The following is a 21154-nucleotide window of genomic DNA, read 5'->3' as shown; positions in this document are numbered from 1 at the left end:
AATTTGCGCGGTGCACTCTCGCCTGTCCCCTCCCCTTCCGTCCCGACTTGTCTCGACTTTGCTCGACTGCCGCTCGCTGCCGCTCGGGTCGCGGTCCATATGACGGCACAAGCACGACAAACATCTGCGAGACGGGCGCGGGCCTGACCGGCGTGTCCGAGACGCCGTGGGCGGCCGTTGGGAGCTACTAGAGCAGCGCTGTGGCGTGCCATGGAAACAAGGACAGAAGACACAGGAGGTTCGACAAAGCATCCAAAACAATAAGCCCCGTCGTATTCCGGAACACTTTCGCCGTTTCATACTGTTTTGTTATTTCCAGAGACACTTTGGAAATCTTCCTAGGCACACTCTTCTTCAAACTGAGTTTCTTAACATCGTACCTTATGCTTAATACAACAGTTTTAAATCACTGTGGAAACATCTTTGTCACATCGCAAAGGCAGCATGAAAAGAGGGCTGGCAGGGGTAGCGACTAAAAAGCAAAAAATGAAGGCAGCCAGAGTTCCCAGGCGGTCACCGATCCGAGTACTAACGTTGTTGCTTGACTTCGGTGATCGGACGAGAACGGCAGATTTTTTTTTTTTTTTCCTTCCTTTTTGTTTATTTATTTACTTTGTGGAATTTACCACTGCTACTAAACAGTAGGCCCTGACGTATTTCAGAACTCATCTGTCGATTCGTAGTGTGTTGTTATTTTCGAGGCGTTCTAGCACTCTTGTTTCGCGCATTCTTGCTACAAACTGAGTTCATTACTGTAGTTTCGTATCTTACGTTTGATACAGTACTTTAAAATGCTTGTGGAAGCATCTTTGTCACACCTGAAAGTTAGATGAAAAAGAGGCCTCGCAGGTGTGGCGACGTAAAAGTTAAAAAATGAGATAGAGCCAACAGCACCCGGTGTTCCCAGGCGGTCACCCATCCAAGTACTAACCGGGCCCGATGTTGCTTAACTTCGGTGATCGGACGAGAACCGGTGTATTCAACATGGTATGGCCGTTGGCGTCCTTATAACGTAGCCGCACGGCAGAAGAAGCATTCGCCCCTTCTCCCAACACACGCAATCGCCGTTTTCCGTGGCACATTTGACGCAAAGCACGTCCTTCCACCTCGAAGGCGACGCGCAGTGCGGCGCGCCGCCACGTGGGTGAGACGCACAACACAGCACAGCTGCTCGTTGCACCGCCTGTCTATCATTCGTTTGGTTGGTGCGTGCGGCCTCCGACACTCGCGGGCGACGCATCTTGTGGGGCTTGCGCGTGGCCGGGCGGCGGGGGGACCGCGCGGGGTGTGGCAGTGTCCTGCTGGACCGACGGAAGCTTTCTCACCTGCCTGACACACGCCGCGCCGCGCTTTTCAGATATTTGCGTAATTTGCGCGGTGCACTCTCGCCTGTCCCCTCCCCTTCCGTCCCGACTTGTCTCGACTTTGCTCGACTGCCGCTCGCTGCCGCTCGGGTCGCGGTCCATATGACGCACAAGCACGACAAACATCTGCGAGACGGGCGCGGGCCTGACCGGCGTGTCCGAGACGCCGTGGGCGGCCGTTGGGAGCTACTAGAGCAGCGCTGTGGCGTGCCATGGAAACAAGGACAGAAGACACAGGAGGTTCGACAAAGCATCCAAAACAATAAGCCCCGTCGTATTCCGGAACACTTTCGCCGTTTCATACTGTTTTGTTATTTCCAGAGACACTTTGGAAATCTTCCTAGGCACACTCTTCTTCAAACTGAGTTTCTTAACATCGTACCTTATGCTTAATACAACAGTTTTAAATCACTGTGGAAACATCTTTGTCACATCGCAAAGGCAGCATGAAAAGAGGGCTGGCAGGGGTAGCGACTAAAAAGCAAAAAATGAAGGCAGCCAGAGTTCCCAGGCGGTCACCGATCCGAGTACTAACGTTGTTGCTTGACTTCGGTGATCGGACGAGAACGGCAGATTTTTTTTTTTTTTTTTCCTTCCTTTTTGTTTATTTATTTACTTTGTGGAATTTACCACTGCTACTAAACAGTAGGCCCTGACGTATTTCAGAACTCATCTGTCGATTCGTAGTGTGTTGTTATTTTCGAGGCGTTCTAGCACTCTTGTTTCGCGCATTCTTGCTCAAACTGAGTTCATTACTGTAGTTTCGTATCTTACGTTTGATACAGTACTTTAAAATGCTTGTGGAAGCATCTTTGTCACACCTGAAAGTTAGTATGAAAAAGAGGCCTCGCAGGTGTGGCGACGTAAAAGTTAAAAAATGAGATAGAGCCAACAGCACCCGGTGTTCCCAGGCGGTCACCCATCCAAGTACTAACCGGGCCCGATGTTGCTTAACTTCGGTGATCGGACGAGAACCGGTGTATTCAACATGGTATGGCCGTTGGCGTCCTTATAACGTAGCCGCACGGCAGAAGAAGCATTCGCCCCTTCTCCCAACACACGCAATCGCCGTTTTCCGTGGCACATTTGACGCAAAGCACGTCCTTCCACCTCGAAGGCGACGCGCAGTGCGGCGCGCCGCCACGTGGGTGAGACGCACAACACAGCACAGCTGCTCGTTGCACCGCCTGTCTATCATTCGTTTGGTTGGTGCGTGCGGCCTCCGACACTCGCGGGCGACGCATCTTGTGGGGCTTGCGCGTGGCCGGGCGGCGGGGGGACCGCGCGGGGTGTGGCAGTGTCCTGCTGGACCGACGGAAGCTTTCTCACCTGCCTGACACACGCCGCGCCGCGCTTTTCAGATATTTGCGTAATTTGCGCGGTGCACTCTCGCCTGTCCCCTCCCCTTCCGTCCCGACTTGTCTCGACTTTGCTCGACTGCCGCTCGCTGCCGCTCGGGTCGCGGTCCATATGACGGCACAAGCACGACAAACATCTGCGAGACGGGCGCGGGCCTGACCGGCGTGTCCGAGACGCCGTGGGCGGCCGTTGGGAGCTACTAGAGCAGCGCTGTGGCGTGCCATGGAAACAAGGACAGAAGACACAGGAGGTTCGACAAAGCATCCAAAACAATAAGCCCCGTCGTATTCCGGAACACTTTCGCCGTTTCATACTGTTTTGTTATTTCCAGAGACACTTTGGAAATCTTCCTAGGCACACTCTTCTTCAAACTGAGTTTCTTAACATCGTACCTTATGCTTAATACAACAGTTTTAAATCACTGTGGAAACATCTTTGTCACATCGCAAAGGCAGCATGAAAAGAGGGCTGGCAGGGGTAGCGACTAAAAAGCAAAAAATGAAGGCAGCCAGAGTTCCCAGGCGGTCACCGATCCGAGTACTAACGTTGTTGCTTGACTTCGGTGATCGGACGAGAACGGCAGATTTTTTTTTTTTTTTCCTTCCTTTTTGTTTATTTATTTACTTTGTGGAATTTACCACTGCTACTAAACAGTAGGCCCTGACGTATTTCAGAACTCATCTGTCGATTCGTAGTGTGTTGTTATTTTCGAGGCGTTCTAGCACTCTTGTTTCGCGCATTCTTGCTCAAACTGAGTTCATTACTGTAGTTTCGTATCTTACGTTTGATACAGTACTTTAAAATGCTTGTGGAAGCATCTTTGTCACACCTGAAAGTTAGTATGAAAAAGAGGCCTCGCAGGTGTGGCGACGTAAAAGTTAAAAAATGAGATAGAGCCAACAGCACCCGGTGTTCCCAGGCGGTCACCCATCCAAGTACTAACCGGGCCCGATGTTGCTTAACTTCGGTGATCGGACGAGAACCGGTGTATTCAACATGGTATGGCCGTTGGCGTCCTTATAACGTAGCCGCACGGCAGAAGAAGCATTCGCCCCTTCTCCCAACACACGCAATCGCCGTTTTCCGTGGCACATTTGACGCAAAGCACGTCCTTCCACCTCGAAGGCGACGCGCAGTGCGGCGCGCCGCCACGTGGGTGAGACGCACAACACAGCACAGCTGCTCGTTGCACCGCCTGTCTATCATTCGTTTGGTTGGTGCGTGCGGCCTCCGACACTCGCGGGCGACGCATCTTGTGGGGCTTGCGCGTGGCCGGGCGGCGGGGGGACCGCGCGGGGTGTGGCAGTGTCCTGCTGGACCGACGGAAGCTTTCTCACCTGCCTGACACACGCCGCGCCGCGCTTTTCAGATATTTGCGTAATTTGCGCGGTGCACTCTCGCCTGTCCCCTCCCCTTCCGTCCCGACTTGTCTCGACTTTGCTCGACTGCCGCTCGCTGCCGCTCGGGTCGCGGTCCATATGACGGCACAAGCACGACAAACATCTGCGAGACGGGCGCGGGCCTGACCGGCGTGTCCGAGACGCCGTGGGCGGCCGTTGGGAGCTACTAGAGCAGCGCTGTGGCGTGCCATGGAAACAAGGACAGAAGACACAGGAGGTTCGACAAAGCATCCAAAACAATAAGCCCCGTCGTATTCCGGAACACTTTCGCCGTTTCATACTGTTTTGTTATTTCCAGAGACACTTTGGAAATCTTCCTAGGCACACTCTTCTTCAAACTGAGTTTCTTAACATCGTACCTTATGCTTAATACAACAGTTTTAAATCACTGTGGAAACATCTTTGTCACATCGCAAAGGCAGCATGAAAAGAGGGCTGGCAGGGGTAGCGACTAAAAAGCAAAAAATGAAGGCAGCCAGAGTTCCCAGGCGGTCACCGATCCGAGTACTAACGTTGTTGCTTGACTTCGGTGATCGGACGAGAACGGCAGATTTTTTTTTTTTTTTCCTTCCTTTTTGTTTATTTATTTACTTTGTGGAATTTACCACTGCTACTAAACAGTAGGCCCTGACGTATTTCAGAACTCATCTGTCGATTCGTAGTGTGTTGTTATTTTCGAGGCGTTCTAGCACTCTTGTTTCGCGCATTCTTGCTCAAACTGAGTTCATTACTGTAGTTTCGTATCTTACGTTTGATACAGTACTTTAAAATGCTTGTGGAAGCATCTTTGTCACACCTGAAAGTTAGTATGAAAAAGAGGCCTCGCAGGTGTGGCGACGTAAAAGTTAAAAAATGAGATAGAGCCAACAGCACCCGGTGTTCCCAGGCGGTCACCCATCCAAGTACTAACCGGGCCCGATGTTGCTTAACTTCGGTGATCGGACGAGAACCGGTGTATTCAACATGGTATGGCCGTTGGCGTCCTTATAACGTAGCCGCACGGCAGAAGAAGCATTCGCCCCTTCTCCCAACACACGCAATCGCCGTTTTCCGTGGCACATTTGACGCAAAGCACGTCCTTCCACCTCGAAGGCGACGCGCAGTGCGGCGCGCCGCCACGTGGGTGAGACGCACAACACAGCACAGCTGCTCGTTGCACCGCCTGTCTATCATTCGTTTGGTTGGTGCGTGCGGCCTCCGACACTCGCGGGCGACGCATCTTGTGGGGCTTGCGCGTGGCCGGGCGGCGGGGGGACCGCGCGGGGTGTGGCAGTGTCCTGCTGGACCGACGGAAGCTTTCTCACCTGCCTGACACACGCCGCGCCGCGCTTTTCAGATATTTGCGTAATTTGCGCGGTGCACTCTCGCCTGTCCCCTCCCCTTCCGTCCCGACTTGTCTCGACTTTGCTCGACTGCCGCTCGCTGCCGCTCGGGTCGCGGTCCATATGACGGCACAAGCACGACAAACATCTGCGAGACGGGCGCGGGCCTGACCGGCGTGTCCGAGACGCCGTGGGCGGCCGTTGGGAGCTACTAGAGCAGCGCTGTGGCGTGCCATGGAAACAAGGACAGAAGACACAGGAGGTTCGACAAAGCATCCAAAACAATAAGCCCCGTCGTATTCCGGAACACTTTCGCCGTTTCATACTGTTTTGTTATTTCCAGAGACACTTTGGAAATCTTCCTAGGCACACTCTTCTTCAAACTGAGTTTCTTAACATCGTACCTTATGCTTAATACAACAGTTTTAAATCACTGTGGAAACATCTTTGTCACATCGCAAAGGCAGCATGAAAAGAGGGCTGGCAGGGGTAGCGACTAAAAAGCAAAAAATGAAGGCAGCCAGAGTTCCCAGGCGGTCACCGATCCGAGTACTAACGTTGTTGCTTGACTTCGGTGATCGGACGAGAACGGCAGATTTTTTTTTTTTTTTCCTTCCTTTTTGTTTATTTATTTACTTTGTGGAATTTACCACTGCTACTAAACAGTAGGCCCTGACGTATTTCAGAACTCATCTGTCGATTCGTAGTGTGTTGTTATTTTCGAGGCGTTCTAGCACTCTTGTTTCGCGCATTCTTGCTCAAACTGAGTTCATTACTGTAGTTTCGTATCTTACGTTTGATACAGTACTTTAAAATGCTTGTGGAAGCATCTTTGTCACACCTGAAAGTTAGTATGAAAAAGAGGCCTCGCAGGTGTGGCGACGTAAAAGTTAAAAAATGAGATAGAGCCAACAGCACCCGGTGTTCCCAGGCGGTCACCCATCCAAGTACTAACCGGGCCCGATGTTGCTTAACTTCGGTGATCGGACGAGAACCGGTGTATTCAACATGGTATGGCCGTTGGCGTCCTTATAACGTAGCCGCACGGCAGAAGAAGCATTCGCCCCTTCTCCCAACACACGCAATCGCCGTTTTCCGTGGCACATTTGACGCAAAGCACGTCCTTCCACCTCGAAGGCGACGCGCAGTGCGGCGCGCCGCCACGTGGGTGAGACGCACAACACAGCACAGCTGCTCGTTGCACCGCCTGTCTATCATTCGTTTGGTTGGTGCGTGCGGCCTCCGACACTCGCGGGCGACGCATCTTGTGGGGCTTGCGCGTGGCCGGGCGGCGGGGGGACCGCGCGGGGTGTGGCAGTGTCCTGCTGGACCGACGGAAGCTTTCTCACCTGCCTGACACACGCCGCGCCGCGCTTTTCAGATATTTGCGTAATTTGCGCGGTGCACTCTCGCCTGTCCCCTCCCCTTCCGTCCCGACTTGTCTCGACTTTGCTCGACTGCCGCTCGCTGCCGCTCGGGTCGCGGTCCATATGACGGCACAAGCACGACAAACATCTGCGAGACGGGCGCGGGCCTGACCGGCGTGTCCGAGACGCCGTGGGCGGCCGTTGGGAGCTACTAGAGCAGCGCTGTGGCGTGCCATGGAAACAAGGACAGAAGACACAGGAGGTTCGACAAAGCATCCAAAACAATAAGCCCCGTCGTATTCCGGAACACTTTCGCCGTTTCATACTGTTTTGTTATTTCCAGAGACACTTTGGAAATCTTCCTAGGCACACTCTTCTTCAAACTGAGTTTCTTAACATCGTACCTTATGCTTAATACAACAGTTTTAAATCACTGTGGAAACATCTTTGTCACATCGCAAAGGCAGCATGAAAAGAGGGCTGGCAGGGGTAGCGACTAAAAAGCAAAAAATGAAGGCAGCCAGAGTTCCCAGGCGGTCACCGATCCGAGTACTAACGTTGTTGCTTGACTTCGGTGATCGGACGAGAACGGCAGATTTTTTTTTTTTTTTCCTTCCTTTTTGTTTATTTATTTACTTTGTGGAATTTACCACTGCTACTAAACAGTAGGCCCTGACGTATTTCAGAACTCATCTGTCGATTCGTAGTGTGTTGTTATTTTCGAGGCGTTCTAGCACTCTTGTTTCGCGCATTCTTGCTCAAACTGAGTTCATTACTGTAGTTTCGTATCTTACGTTTGATACAGTACTTTAAAATGCTTGTGGAAGCATCTTTGTCACACCTGAAAGTTAGTATGAAAAAGAGGCCTCGCAGGTGTGGCGACGTAAAAGTTAAAAAATGAGATAGAGCCAACAGCACCCGGTGTTCCCAGGCGGTCACCCATCCAAGTACTAACCGGGCCCGATGTTGCTTAACTTCGGTGATCGGACGAGAACCGGTGTATTCAACATGGTATGGCCGTTGGCGTCCTTATAACGTAGCCGCACGGCAGAAGAAGCATTCGCCCCTTCTCCCAACACACGCAATCGCCGTTTTCCGTGGCACATTTGACGCAAAGCACGTCCTTCCACCTCGAAGGCGACGCGCAGTGCGGCGCGCCGCCACGTGGGTGAGACGCACAACACAGCACAGCTGCTCGTTGCACCGCCTGTCTATCATTCGTTTGGTTGGTGCGTGCGGCCTCCGACACTCGCGGGCGACGCATCTTGTGGGGCTTGCGCGTGGCCGGGCGGCGGGGGGACCGCGCGGGGTGTGGCAGTGTCCTGCTGGACCGACGGAAGCTTTCTCACCTGCCTGACACACGCCGCGCCGCGCTTTTCAGATATTTGCGTAATTTGCGCGGTGCACTCTCGCCTGTCCCCTCCCCTTCCGTCCCGACTTGTCTCGACTTTGCTCGACTGCCGCTCGCTGCCGCTCGGGTCGCGGTCCATATGACGGCACAAGCACGACAAACATCTGCGAGACGGGCGCGGGCCTGACCGGCGTGTCCGAGACGCCGTGGGCGGCCGTTGGGAGCTACTAGAGCAGCGCTGTGGCGTGCCATGGAAACAAGGACAGAAGACACAGGAGGTTCGACAAAGCATCCAAAACAATAAGCCCCGTCGTATTCCGGAACACTTTCGCCGTTTCATACTGTTTTGTTATTTCCAGAGACACTTTGGAAATCTTCCTAGGCACACTCTTCTTCAAACTGAGTTTCTTAACATCGTACCTTATGCTTAATACAACAGTTTTAAATCACTGTGGAAACATCTTTGTCACATCGCAAAGGCAGCATGAAAAGAGGGCTGGCAGGGGTAGCGACTAAAAAGCAAAAAATGAAGGCAGCCAGAGTTCCCAGGCGGTCACCGATCCGAGTACTAACGTTGTTGCTTGACTTCGGTGATCGGACGAGAACGGCAGATTTTTTTTTTTTTTTCCTTCCTTTTTGTTTATTTATTTACTTTGTGGAATTTACCACTGCTACTAAACAGTAGGCCCTGACGTATTTCAGAACTCATCTGTCGATTCGTAGTGTGTTGTTATTTTCGAGGCGTTCTAGCACTCTTGTTTCGCGCATTCTTGCTCAAACTGAGTTCATTACTGTAGTTTCGTATCTTACGTTTGATACAGTACTTTAAAATGCTTGTGGAAGCATCTTTGTCACACCTGAAAGTTAGTATGAAAAAGAGGCCTCGCAGGTGTGGCGACGTAAAAGTTAAAAAATGAGATAGAGCCAACAGCACCCGGTGTTCCCAGGCGGTCACCCATCCAAGTACTAACCGGGCCCGATGTTGCTTAACTTCGGTGATCGGACGAGAACCGGTGTATTCAACATGGTATGGCCGTTGGCGTCCTTATAACGTAGCCGCACGGCAGAAGAAGCATTCGCCCCTTCTCCCAACACACGCAATCGCCGTTTTCCGTGGCACATTTGACGCAAAGCACGTCCTTCCACCTCGAAGGCGACGCGCAGTGCGGCGCGCCGCCACGTGGGTGAGACGCACAACACAGCACAGCTGCTCGTTGCACCGCCTGTCTATCATTCGTTTGGTTGGTGCGTGCGGCCTCCGACACTCGCGGGCGACGCATCTTGTGGGGCTTGCGCGTGGCCGGGCGGCGGGGGGACCGCGCGGGGTGTGGCAGTGTCCTGCTGGACCGACGGAAGCTTTCTCACCTGCCTGACACACGCCGCGCCGCGCTTTTCAGATATTTGCGTAATTTGCGCGGTGCACTCTCGCCTGTCCCCTCCCCTTCCGTCCCGACTTGTCTCGACTTTGCTCGACTGCCGCTCGCTGCCGCTCGGGTCGCGGTCCATATGACGGCACAAGCACGACAAACATCTGCGAGACGGGCGCGGGCCTGACCGGCGTGTCCGAGACGCCGTGGGCGGCCGTTGGGAGCTACTAGAGCAGCGCTGTGGCGTGCCATGGAAACAAGGACAGAAGACACAGGAGGTTCGACAAAGCATCCAAAACAATAAGCCCCGTCGTATTCCGGAACACTTTCGCCGTTTCATACTGTTTTGTTATTTCCAGAGACACTTTGGAAATCTTCCTAGGCACACTCTTCTTCAAACTGAGTTTCTTAACATCGTACCTTATGCTTAATACAACAGTTTTAAATCACTGTGGAAACATCTTTGTCACATCGCAAAGGCAGCATGAAAAGAGGGCTGGCAGGGGTAGCGACTAAAAAGCAAAAAATGAAGGCAGCCAGAGTTCCCAGGCGGTCACCGATCCGAGTACTAACGTTGTTGCTTGACTTCGGTGATCGGACGAGAACGGCAGATTTTTTTTTTTTTTTCCTTCCTTTTTGTTTATTTATTTACTTTGTGGAATTTACCACTGCTACTAAACAGTAGGCCCTGACGTATTTCAGAACTCATCTGTCGATTCGTAGTGTGTTGTTATTTTCGAGGCGTTCTAGCACTCTTGTTTCGCGCATTCTTGCTCAAACTGAGTTCATTACTGTAGTTTCGTATCTTACGTTTGATACAGTACTTTAAAATGCTTGTGGAAGCATCTTTGTCACACCTGAAAGTTAGTATGAAAAAGAGGCCTCGCAGGTGTGGCGACGTAAAAGTTAAAAAATGAGATAGAGCCAACAGCACCCGGTGTTCCCAGGCGGTCACCCATCCAAGTACTAACCGGGCCCGATGTTGCTTAACTTCGGTGATCGGACGAGAACCGGTGTATTCAACATGGTATGGCCGTTGGCGTCCTTATAACGTAGCCGCACGGCAGAAGAAGCATTCGCCCCTTCTCCCAACACACGCAATCGCCGTTTTCCGTGGCACATTTGACGCAAAGCACGTCCTTCCACCTCGAAGGCGACGCGCAGTGCGGCGCGCCGCCACGTGGGTGAGACGCACAACACAGCACAGCTGCTCGTTGCACCGCCTGTCTATCATTCGTTTGGTTGGTGCGTGCGGCCTCCGACACTCGCGGGCGACGCATCTTGTGGGGCTTGCGCGTGGCCGGGCGGCGGGGGGACCGCGCGGGGTGTGGCAGTGTCCTGCTGGACCGACGGAAGCTTTCTCACCTGCCTGACACACGCCGCGCCGCGCTTTTCAGATATTTGCGTAATTTGCGCGGTGCACTCTCGCCTGTCCCCTCCCCTTCCGTCCCGACTTGTCTCGACTTTGCTCGACTGCCGCTCGCTGCCGCTCGGGTCGCGGTCCATATGACGGCACAAGCACGACAAACATCTGCGAGACGGGCGCGGGCCTGACCGGCGTGTCCGAGACGCCGTGGGCGGCCGTTGGGAGCTACTAGAGCAGCGCTGTGGCGTGCCATGGAAACAAGGACAGAAGACACAGGAGGTTCGACAAAGCATCCAAAACAATAAGCCCCGTCGTATTCCGGAACACTTTCGCCGTTTCATACTGTTTTGTTATTTCCAGAGACACTTTGGAAATCTTCCTAGGCACACTCTTCTTCAAACTGAGTTTCTTAACATCGTACCTTATGCTTAATACAACAGTTTTAAATCACTGTGGAAACATCTTTGTCACATCGCAAAGGCAGCATGAAAAGAGGGCTGGCAGGGGTAGCGACTAAAAAGCAAAAAATGAAGGCAGCCAGAGTTCCCAGGCGGTCACCGATCCGAGTACTAACGTTGTTGCTTGACTTCGGTGATCGGACGAGAACGGCAGATTTTTTTTTTTTTTTCCTTCCTTTTTGTTTATTTATTTACTTTGTGGAATTTACCACTGCTACTAAACAGTAGGCCCTGACGTATTTCAGAACTCATCTGTCGATTCGTAGTGTGTTGTTATTTTCGAGGCGTTCTAGCACTCTTGTTTCGCGCATTCTTGCTCAAACTGAGTTCATTACTGTAGTTTCGTATCTTACGTTTGATACAGTACTTTAAAATGCTTGTGGAAGCATCTTTGTCACACCTGAAAGTTAGTATGAAAAAGAGGCCTCGCAGGTGTGGCGACGTAAAAGTTAAAAAATGAGATAGAGCCAACAGCACCCGGTGTTCCCAGGCGGTCACCCATCCAAGTACTAACCGGGCCCGATGTTGCTTAACTTCGGTGATCGGACGAGAACCGGTGTATTCAACATGGTATGGCCGTTGGCGTCCTTATAACGTAGCCGCACGGCAGAAGAAGCATTCGCCCCTTCTCCCAACACACGCAATCGCCGTTTTCCGTGGCACATTTGACGCAAAGCACGTCCTTCCACCTCGAAGGCGACGCGCAGTGCGGCGCGCCGCCACGTGGGTGAGACGCACAACACAGCACAGCTGCTCGTTGCACCGCCTGTCTATCATTCGTTTGGTTGGTGCGTGCGGCCTCCGACACTCGCGGGCGACGCATCTTGTGGGGCTTGCGCGTGGCCGGGCGGCGGGGGGACCGCGCGGGGTGTGGCAGTGTCCTGCTGGACCGACGGAAGCTTTCTCACCTGCCTGACACACGCCGCGCCGCGCTTTTCAGATATTTGCGTAATTTGCGCGGTGCACTCTCGCCTGTCCCCTCCCCTTCCGTCCCGACTTGTCTCGACTTTGCTCGACTGCCGCTCGCTGCCGCTCGGGTCGCGGTCCATATGACGGCACAAGCACGACAAACATCTGCGAGACGGGCGCGGGCCTGACCGGCGTGTCCGAGACGCCGTGGGCGGCCGTTGGGAGCTACTAGAGCAGCGCTGTGGCGTGCCATGGAAACAAGGACAGAAGACACAGGAGGTTCGACAAAGCATCCAAAACAATAAGCCCCGTCGTATTCCGGAACACTTTCGCCGTTTCATACTGTTTTGTTATTTCCAGAGACACTTTGGAAATCTTCCTAGGCACACTCTTCTTCAAACTGAGTTTCTTAACATCGTACCTTATGCTTAATACAACAGTTTTAAATCACTGTGGAAACATCTTTGTCACATCGCAAAGGCAGCATGAAAAGAGGGCTGGCAGGGGTAGCGACTAAAAAGCAAAAAATGAAGGCAGCCAGAGTTCCCAGGCGGTCACCGATCCGAGTACTAACGTTGTTGCTTGACTTCGGTGATCGGACGAGAACGGCAGATTTTTTTTTTTTTTTCCTTCCTTTTTGTTTATTTATTTACTTTGTGGAATTTACCACTGCTACTAAACAGTAGGCCCTGACGTATTTCAGAACTCATCTGTCGATTCGTAGTGTGTTGTTATTTTCGAGGCGTTCTAGCACTCTTGTTTCGCGCATTCTTGCTCAAACTGAGTTCATTACTGTAGTTTCGTATCTTACGTTTGATACAGTACTTTAAAATGCTTGTGGAAGCATCTTTGTCACACCTGAAAGTTAGTATGAAAAAGAGGCCTCGCAGGTGTGGCGACGTAAAAGTTAAAAAATGAGATAGAGCCAACAGCACCCGGTGTTCCCAGGCGGTCACCCATCCAAGTACTAACCGGGCCCGATGTTGCTTAACTTCGGTGATCGGACGAGAACCGGTGTATTCAACATGGTATGGCCGTTGGCGTCCTTATAACGTAGCCGCACGGCAGAAGAAGCATTCGCCCCTTCTCCCAACACACGCAATCGCCGTTTTCCGTGGCACATTTGACGCAAAGCACGTCCTTCCACCTCGAAGGCGACGCGCAGTGCGGCGCGCCGCCACGTGGGTGAGACGCACAACACAGCACAGCTGCTCGTTGCACCGCCTGTCTATCATTCGTTTGGTTGGTGCGTGCGGCCTCCGACACTCGCGGGCGACGCATCTTGTGGGGCTTGCGCGTGGCCGGGCGGCGGGGGGACCGCGCGGGGTGTGGCAGTGTCCTGCTGGACCGACGGAAGCTTTCTCACCTGCCTGACACACGCCGCGCCGCGCTTTTCAGATATTTGCGTAATTTGCGCGGTGCACTCTCGCCTGTCCCCTCCCCTTCCGTCCCGACTTGTCTCGACTTTGCTCGACTGCCGCTCGCTGCCGCTCGGGTCGCGGTCCATATGACGGCACAAGCACGACAAACATCTGCGAGACGGGCGCGGGCCTGACCGGCGTGTCCGAGACGCCGTGGGCGGCCGTTGGGAGCTACTAGAGCAGCGCTGTGGCGTGCCATGGAAACAAGGACAGAAGACACAGGAGGTTCGACAAAGCATCCAAAACAATAAGCCCCGTCGTATTCCGGAACACTTTCGCCGTTTCATACTGTTTTGTTATTTCCAGAGACACTTTGGAAATCTTCCTAGGCACACTCTTCTTCAAACTGAGTTTCTTAACATCGTACCTTATGCTTAATACAACAGTTTTAAATCACTGTGGAAACATCTTTGTCACATCGCAAAGGCAGCATGAAAAGAGGGCTGGCAGGGGTAGCGACTAAAAAGCAAAAAATGAAGGCAGCCAGAGTTCCCAGGCGGTCACCGATCCGAGTACTAACGTTGTTGCTTGACTTCGGTGATCGGACGAGAACGGCAGATTTTTTTTTTTTTTTCCTTCCTTTTTGTTTATTTATTTACTTTGTGGAATTTACCACTGCTACTAAACAGTAGGCCCTGACGTATTTCAGAACTCATCTGTCGATTCGTAGGTGTTGTTATTTTCGAGGCGTTCTAGCACTCTTGTTTCGCGCATTCTTGCTCAAACTGAGTTCATTACTGTAGTTTCGTATCTTACGTTTGATACAGTACTTTAAAATGCTTGTGGAAGCATCTTTGTCACACCTGAAAGTTAGTATGAAAAAGAGGCCTCGCAGGTGTGGCGACGTAAAAGTTAAAAAATGAGATAGAGCCAACAGCACCCGGTGTTCCCAGGCGGTCACCCATCCAAGTACTAACCGGGCCCGATGTTGCTTAACTTCGGTGATCGGACGAGAACCGGTGTATTCAACATGGTATGGCCGTTGGCGTCCTTATAACGTAGCCGCACGGCAGAAGAAGCATTCGCCCCTTCTCCCAACACACGCAATCGCCGTTTTCCGTGGCACATTTGACGCAAAGCACGTCCTTCCACCTCGAAGGCGACGCGCAGTGCGGCGCGCCGCCACGTGGGTGAGACGCACAACACAGCACAGCTGCTCGTTGCACCGCCTGTCTATCATTCGTTTGGTTGGTGCGTGCGGCCTCCGACACTCGCGGGCGACGCATCTTGTGGGGCTTGCGCGTGGCCGGGCGGCGGGGGGACCGCGCGGGGTGTGGCAGTGTCCTGCTGGACCGACGGAAGCTTTCTCACCTGCCTGACACACGCCGCGCCGCGCTTTTCAGATATTTGCGTAATTTGCGCGGTGCACTCTCGCCTGTCCCCTCCCCTTCCGTCCCGACTTGTCTCGACTTTGCTCGACTGCCGCTCGCTGCCGCTCGGGTCGCGGTCCATATGACGGCACAAGCACGACAAACATCTGCGAGACGGGCGCGGGCCTGACCGGCGTGTCCGAGACGCCGTGGGCGGCCGTTGGGAGCTACTAGAGCAGCGCTGTGGCGTGCCATGGAAACAAGGACAGAAGACACAGGAGGTTCGACAAAGCATCCAAAACAATAAGCCCCGTCGTATTCCGGAACACTTTCGCCGTTTCATACTGTTTTGTTATTTCCAGAGACACTTTGGAAATCTTCCTAGGCACACTCTTCTTCAAACTGAGTTTCTTAACATCGTACCTTATGCTTAATACAACAGTTTTAAATCACTGTGGAAACATCTTTGTCACATCGCAAAGGCAGCATGAAAAGAGGGCTGGCAGGGGTAGCGACTAAAAAGCAAAAAATGAAGGCAGCCAGAGTTCCCAGGCGGTCACCGATCCGAGTACTAACGTTGTTGCTTGACTTCGGTGATCGGACGAGAACGGCAGATTTTTTTTTTTTTTCCTTCCTTTTTGTTTATTTATTTACTTTGTGGAATTTACCACTGCTACTAAACAGTAGGCCCTGACGTATTTCAGAACTCATCTGTCGATTCGTAGTGTGTTGTTATTTTCGAGGCGTTCTAGCACTCTTGTTTCGCGCATTCTTGCTCAAACTGAGTTCATTACTGTAGTTTCGTATCTTACGTTTGATACAGTACTTTAAAATGCTTGTGGAAGCATCTTTGTCACACCTGAAAGTTAGTATGAAAAAGAGGCCTCGCAGGTGTGGCGACGTAAAAGTTAAAAAATGAGATAGAGCCAACAGCACCCGGTGTTCCCAGGCGGTCACCCATCCAAGTACTAACCGGGCCCGATGTTGCTTAACTTCGGTGATCGGACGAGAACCGGTGTATTCAACATGGTATGGCCGTTGGCGTCCTTATAACGTAGCCGCACGGCAGAAGAAGCATTCGCCCCTTCTCCCAACACACGCAATCGCCGTTTTCCGTGGCACATTTGACGCAAAGCACGTCCTTCCACCTCGAAGGCGACGCGCAGTGCGGCGCGCCGCCACGTGGGTGAGACGCACAACACAGCACAGCTGCTCGTTGCACCGCCTGTCTATCATTCGTTTGGTTGGTGCGTGCGGCCTCCGACACTCGCGGGCGACGCATCTTGTGGGGCTTGCGCGTGGCCGGGCGGCGGGGGGACCGCGCGGGGTGTGGCAGTGTCCTGCTGGACCGACGGAAGCTTTCTCACCTGCCTGACACACGCCGCGCCGCGCTTTTCAGATATTTGCGTAATTTGCGCGGTGCACTCTCGCCTGTCCCCTCCCCTTCCGTCCCGACTTGTCTCGACTTTGCTCGACTGCCGCTCGCTGCCGCTCGGGTCGCGGTCCATATGACGGCACAAGCACGACAAACATCTGCGAGACGGGCGCGGGCCTGACCGGCGTGTCCGAGACGCCGTGGGCGGCCGTTGGGAGCTACTAGAGCAGCGCTGTGGCGTGCCATGGAAACAAGGACAGAAGACACAGGAGGTTCGACAAAGCATCCAAAACAATAAGCCCCGTCGTATTCCGGAACACTTTCGCCGTTTCATACTGTTTTGTTATTTCCAGAGACACTTTGGAAATCTTCCTAGGCACACTCTTCTTCAAACTGAGTTTCTTAACATCGTACCTTATGCTTAATACAACAGTTTTAAATCACTGTGGAAACATCTTTGTCACATCGCAAAGGCAGCATGAAAAGAGGGCTGGCAGGGGTAGCGACTAAAAAGCAAAAAATGAAGGCAGCCAGAGTTCCCAGGCGGTCACCGATCCGAGTACTAACGTTGTTGCTTGACTTCGGTGATCGGACGAGAACGGCAGATTTTTTTTTTTTTTCCTTCCTTTTTGTTTATTTATTTACTTTGTGGAATTTACCACTGCTACTAAACAGTAGGCCCTGACGTATTTCAGAACTCATCTGTCGATTCGTAGTGTGTTGTTATTTTCGAGGCGTTCTAGCACTCTTGTTTCGCGCATTCTTGCTCAAACTGAGTTCATTACTGTAGTTTCGTATCTTACGTTTGATACAGTACTTTAAAATGCTTGTGGAAGCATCTTTGTCACACCTGAAAGTTAGTATGAAAAAGAGGCCTCGCAGGTGTGGCGACGTAAAAGTTAAAAAATGAGATAGAGCCAACAGCACCCGGTGTTCCCAGGCGGTCACCCATCCAAGTACTAACCGGGCCCGATGTTGCTTAACTTCGGTGATCGGACGAGAACCGGTGTATTCAACATGGTATGGCCGTTGGCGTCCTTATAACGTAGCCGCACGGCAGAAGAAGCATTCGCCCCTTCTCCCAACACACGCAATCGCCGTTTTCCGTGGCACATTTGACGCAAAGCACGTCCTTCCACCTCGAAGGCGACGCGCAGTGCGGCGCGCCGCCACGTGGGTGAGACGCACAACACAGCACAGCTGCTCGTTGCACCGCCTGTCTATCATTCGTTTGGTTGGTGCGTGCGGCCTCCGACACTCGCGGGCGACGCATCTTGTGGGGCTTGCGCGTGGCCGGGCGGCGGGGGGACCGCGCGGGGTGTGGCAGTGTCCTGCTGGACCGACGGAAGCTTTCTCACCTGCCTGACACACGCCGCGCCGCGCTTTTCAGATATTTGCGTAATTTGCGCGGTGCACTCTCGCCTGTCCCCTCCCCTTCCGTCCCGACTTGTCTCGACTTTGCTCGACTGCCGCTCGCTGCCGCTCGGGTCGCGGTCCATATGACGGCACAAGCACGACAAACATCTGCGAGACGGCGCGGGCCTGACCGGCGTGTCCGAGACGCCGTGGGCGGCCGTTGGGAGCTACTAGAGCAGCGCTGTGGCGTGCCATGGAAACAAGGACAGAAGACACAGGAGGTTCGACAAAGCATCCAAAACAATAAGCCCCGTCGTATTCCGGAACACTTTCGCCGTTTCATACTGTTTTGTTATTTCCAGAGACACTTTGGAAATCTTCCTAGGCACACTCTTCTTCAAACTGAGTTTCTTAACATCGTACCTTATGCTTAATACAACAGTTTTAATCACTGTGGAAACATCTTTGTCACATCGCAAAGGCAGCATGAAAAGAGGGCTGCAGGGGTAGCGACTAAAAAGCAAAAAATGAAGGCAGCCAGAGTTCCCAGGCGGTCACCGATCCGAGTACTAACGTTGTTGCTTGACTTCGGTGATCGGACGAGAACTGCAGATTTTTTTTTTTTTTTTTCCTTCCTTTTTGTTTATTTATTTACTTTGTGGAATTTACCACTGCTACTAAACAGTAGGCCCTGACGTATTTCAGAACTCATCTGTCGATTCGTAGTGTGTTGTTATTTTCGAGGCGTTCTAGCACTCTTGTTTCGCGCATTCTTGCTCAAACTGAGTTCATTACTGTAGTTTCGTATCTTACGTTTGATACAGTACTTTAAAATGCTTGTGGAAGCATCTTTGTCACACCTGAAAGTTAGTATGAAAAAGAGGCCTCGCAGGTGTGGCGACGTAAAAGTTAAAAAATGAGATAGAGCCAACAGCACCCGGTGTTCCCAGGCGGTCACCCATCCAAGTACTAACCGGGCCCGATGTTGCTTAACTTCGGTGATCGGACGAGAACCGGTGTATTCAACATGGTATGGCCGTTGGCGTCCTTATAACGTAGCCGCAACGGCAGAAGAAGCATTCGCCCCTTCTCCCAACACACGCAATCGCCGTTTTCCGTGGCACATTTGACGCAAAGCACGTCCTTCCACCTCGAAGGCGACGCGCAGTGCGGCGCGCCGCCACGTGGGTGAGACGCACAACACAGCACAGCTGCTCGTTGCACCGCCTGTCTATCATTCGTTTGGTTGGTGCGTGCGGCCTCCGACACTCGCGGGCGACGCATCTTGTGGGGCTTGCGCGTGGCCGGGCGGCGGGGGGACCGCGCGGGGTGTGGCAGTGTCCTGCTGGACCGACGGAAGCTTTCTCACCTGCCTGACACACGCCGCGCCGCGCTTTTCAGATATTTGCGTAATTTGCGCGGTGCACTCTCGCCTGTCCCCTCCCCTTCCGTCCCGACTTGTCTCGACTTTGCTCGACTGCCGCTCGCTGCCGCTCGGGTCGCGGTCCATATGACGGCACAAGCACGACAAACATCTGCGAGACGGGCGCGGGCCTGACCGGCGTGTCCGAGACGCCGTGGGCGGCCGTTGGGAGCTACTAGAGCAGCGCTGTGGCGTGCCATGGAAACAAGGACAGAAGACACAGGAGGTTCGACAAAGCATCCAAAACAATAAGCCCCGTCGTATTCCGGAACACTTTCGCCGTTTCATACTGTTTTGTTATTTCCAGAGACACTTTGGAAATCTTCCTAGGCACACTCTTCTTCAAACTGAGTTTCTTAACATCGTACCTTATGCTTAATACAACAGTTTTAAATCACTGTGGAAACATCTTTGTCACATCGCAAAGGCAGCATGAAAAGAGGGCTGGCAGGGGTAGCGACTAAAAAGCAAAAAATGAAGGCAGCCAGAGTTCCCAGGCGGTCACCGATCCGAGTACTAACGTTGTTGCTTGACTTCGGTGATCGGACGAGAACGGCAGATTTTTTTTTTTTTCCTTCCTTTTTGTTTATTTATTTACTTTGTGGAATTTACCACTGCTACTAAACAGTAGGCCCTGACGTATTTCAGAACTCATCTGTCGATTCGTAGTGTGTTGTATTTTCGAGGCGTTCTAGCACTCTTGTTTCGCGCATTCTTGCTCAAACTGAGTTCATTACTGTAGTTTCGTATCTTACGTTTGATACAGTACTTTAAAATGCTTGTGGAAGCATCTTTGTCACACCTGAAAGTTAGTATGAAAAAGAGGCCTCGCAGGTGTGGCGACGTAAAAGTTAAAAAATGAGATAGAGCCAACAGCACCCGGTGTTCCCATGCGGTCACCCATCCAAGTACTAACCGGGCCCGATGTTGCTTAACTTCGGTGATCGGACGAGAACCGGTGTATTCAACATGGTATGGCCGTTGGCGTCCTTATAACGTAGCCGCACGGCGAGAAGAAGCATTCGCCCCTTCTCCCAACACACGCAATCGCCGTTTTCCGTGGCACATTTGACGCAAAGCACGTCCTTCCACCTCGAAGGCGACGCGCAGTGCGGCGCGCCGCCACGTGGGTGAGACGCACAACACAGCACAGCTGCTCGTTGCACCGCCTGTCTATCATTCGTTTGGTTGGTGCGTGCGGCCTCCGACACTCGCGGGCGACGCATCTTGTGGGGCTTGCGCGTGGCCGGCGGCGGGGGGACCGCGCGGGGTGTGGCAGTGTCCTGCTGGACCGACGGAAGCTTTCTCACCTGCCTGACACACGCCGCGCCGCGCTTTTCAGATATTTGCGTAATTGCGCGGTGCACTCTCGCCTGTCCCCTCCCCTTCCGTCCCGACTTGTCTCGACTTTGCTCGACTGCCGCTCGCTGCCGCTCGGGTCGCGGTCCATATGACGGCACAAGCACGACAAACATCTGCGAGACGGGCGCGGGCCTGACCGGCGTGTCCGAGACGCCGTGGGCGGCCGTTGGGAGCTACTAGAGCAGCGCTGTGGCGTGCCATGGAAACAAGGACAGAAGACACAGGAGGTTCGACAAAGCATCCAAAACAATAAGCCCCGTCGTATTCCGGAACACTTTCGCCGTTTCATACTGTTTTGTTATTTCCAGAGACACTTTGGAAATCTTCCTAGGCACACTCTTCTTCAAACTGAGTTTTCTTAACATCGTACCTTATGCTTAATACAACAGTTTTAAATCACTGTGGAAACATCTTTGTCACATCGCAAAGGCAGCATGAAAAGAGGGCTGGCAGGGGTAGCGACTAAAAAGCAAAAAATGAAGGCAGCCAGAGTTCCCAGGCGGTCACCGATCCGAGTACTAACGTTGTTGCTTGACTTCGGTGATCGGACGAGAACGGCAGATTTTTTTTTTTTTTTCCTTCCTTTTTGTTTATTTATTTACTTTGTGGAATTTACCACTGCTACTAAACAGTAGGCCCTGACG

General features: G+C 52.6%; 15 non-coding genes across 15 annotated transcripts; all 15 read right to left on the bottom strand.

Moving 5' to 3' along the window:
- Window positions 1-882: 882 nt before the first annotated feature.
- LOC126225703 (5S ribosomal RNA) lies at window positions 883-1001 on the bottom strand. The gene has a single exon (XR_007543689.1). It is a non-coding gene; the product is annotated as a 5S ribosomal RNA (ribosomal RNA).
- A 1249-nt stretch (window positions 1002-2250) lies between these two features.
- LOC126225702 (5S ribosomal RNA) lies at window positions 2251-2369 on the bottom strand. Its single transcript, XR_007543688.1, has one exon. It is a non-coding gene; the product is annotated as a 5S ribosomal RNA (ribosomal RNA).
- Window positions 2370-3617: 1248 nt separating this feature from the next.
- Window positions 3618-3736, bottom strand: LOC126225701 (5S ribosomal RNA). The gene has a single exon (XR_007543687.1). It is a non-coding gene; the product is annotated as a 5S ribosomal RNA (ribosomal RNA).
- Window positions 3737-4984: 1248 nt separating this feature from the next.
- Window positions 4985-5103, bottom strand: LOC126225700 (5S ribosomal RNA). Its single transcript, XR_007543686.1, has one exon. It is a non-coding gene; the product is annotated as a 5S ribosomal RNA (ribosomal RNA).
- Window positions 5104-6351: 1248 nt separating this feature from the next.
- On the bottom strand, window positions 6352-6470 carry LOC126225699 (5S ribosomal RNA). The gene has a single exon (XR_007543685.1). It is a non-coding gene; the product is annotated as a 5S ribosomal RNA (ribosomal RNA).
- Window positions 6471-7718: 1248 nt separating this feature from the next.
- LOC126225697 (5S ribosomal RNA) lies at window positions 7719-7837 on the bottom strand. Its single transcript, XR_007543684.1, has one exon. It is a non-coding gene; the product is annotated as a 5S ribosomal RNA (ribosomal RNA).
- Window positions 7838-9085: 1248 nt separating this feature from the next.
- LOC126225696 (5S ribosomal RNA) lies at window positions 9086-9204 on the bottom strand. The gene has a single exon (XR_007543683.1). It is a non-coding gene; the product is annotated as a 5S ribosomal RNA (ribosomal RNA).
- A 1248-nt stretch (window positions 9205-10452) lies between these two features.
- On the bottom strand, window positions 10453-10571 carry LOC126225695 (5S ribosomal RNA). The gene has a single exon (XR_007543682.1). It is a non-coding gene; the product is annotated as a 5S ribosomal RNA (ribosomal RNA).
- A 1248-nt stretch (window positions 10572-11819) lies between these two features.
- Window positions 11820-11938, bottom strand: LOC126225694 (5S ribosomal RNA). Its single transcript, XR_007543681.1, has one exon. It is a non-coding gene; the product is annotated as a 5S ribosomal RNA (ribosomal RNA).
- A 1248-nt stretch (window positions 11939-13186) lies between these two features.
- Window positions 13187-13305, bottom strand: LOC126225723 (5S ribosomal RNA). Its single transcript, XR_007543706.1, has one exon. It is a non-coding gene; the product is annotated as a 5S ribosomal RNA (ribosomal RNA).
- Window positions 13306-14552: 1247 nt separating this feature from the next.
- LOC126225722 (5S ribosomal RNA) lies at window positions 14553-14671 on the bottom strand. The gene has a single exon (XR_007543705.1). It is a non-coding gene; the product is annotated as a 5S ribosomal RNA (ribosomal RNA).
- A 1247-nt stretch (window positions 14672-15918) lies between these two features.
- LOC126225717 (5S ribosomal RNA) lies at window positions 15919-16037 on the bottom strand. Its single transcript, XR_007543702.1, has one exon. It is a non-coding gene; the product is annotated as a 5S ribosomal RNA (ribosomal RNA).
- A 1247-nt stretch (window positions 16038-17284) lies between these two features.
- Window positions 17285-17403, bottom strand: LOC126225705 (5S ribosomal RNA). The gene has a single exon (XR_007543691.1). It is a non-coding gene; the product is annotated as a 5S ribosomal RNA (ribosomal RNA).
- A 1247-nt stretch (window positions 17404-18650) lies between these two features.
- LOC126225693 (5S ribosomal RNA) lies at window positions 18651-18769 on the bottom strand. Its single transcript, XR_007543680.1, has one exon. It is a non-coding gene; the product is annotated as a 5S ribosomal RNA (ribosomal RNA).
- Window positions 18770-20015: 1246 nt separating this feature from the next.
- Window positions 20016-20134, bottom strand: LOC126225716 (5S ribosomal RNA). Its single transcript, XR_007543701.1, has one exon. It is a non-coding gene; the product is annotated as a 5S ribosomal RNA (ribosomal RNA).
- Between the last annotated feature and the right edge of the window lie 1020 nt (window positions 20135-21154).

This window comes from Schistocerca nitens, unplaced genomic scaffold, assembly GCF_023898315.1.
Source record: "Schistocerca nitens isolate TAMUIC-IGC-003100 unplaced genomic scaffold, iqSchNite1.1 HiC_scaffold_288, whole genome shotgun sequence".
Taxonomy (NCBI): domain Eukaryota; kingdom Metazoa; phylum Arthropoda; class Insecta; order Orthoptera; family Acrididae; genus Schistocerca; species Schistocerca nitens.
This window is presented reverse-complemented; position numbering and strand designations above follow the sequence as displayed.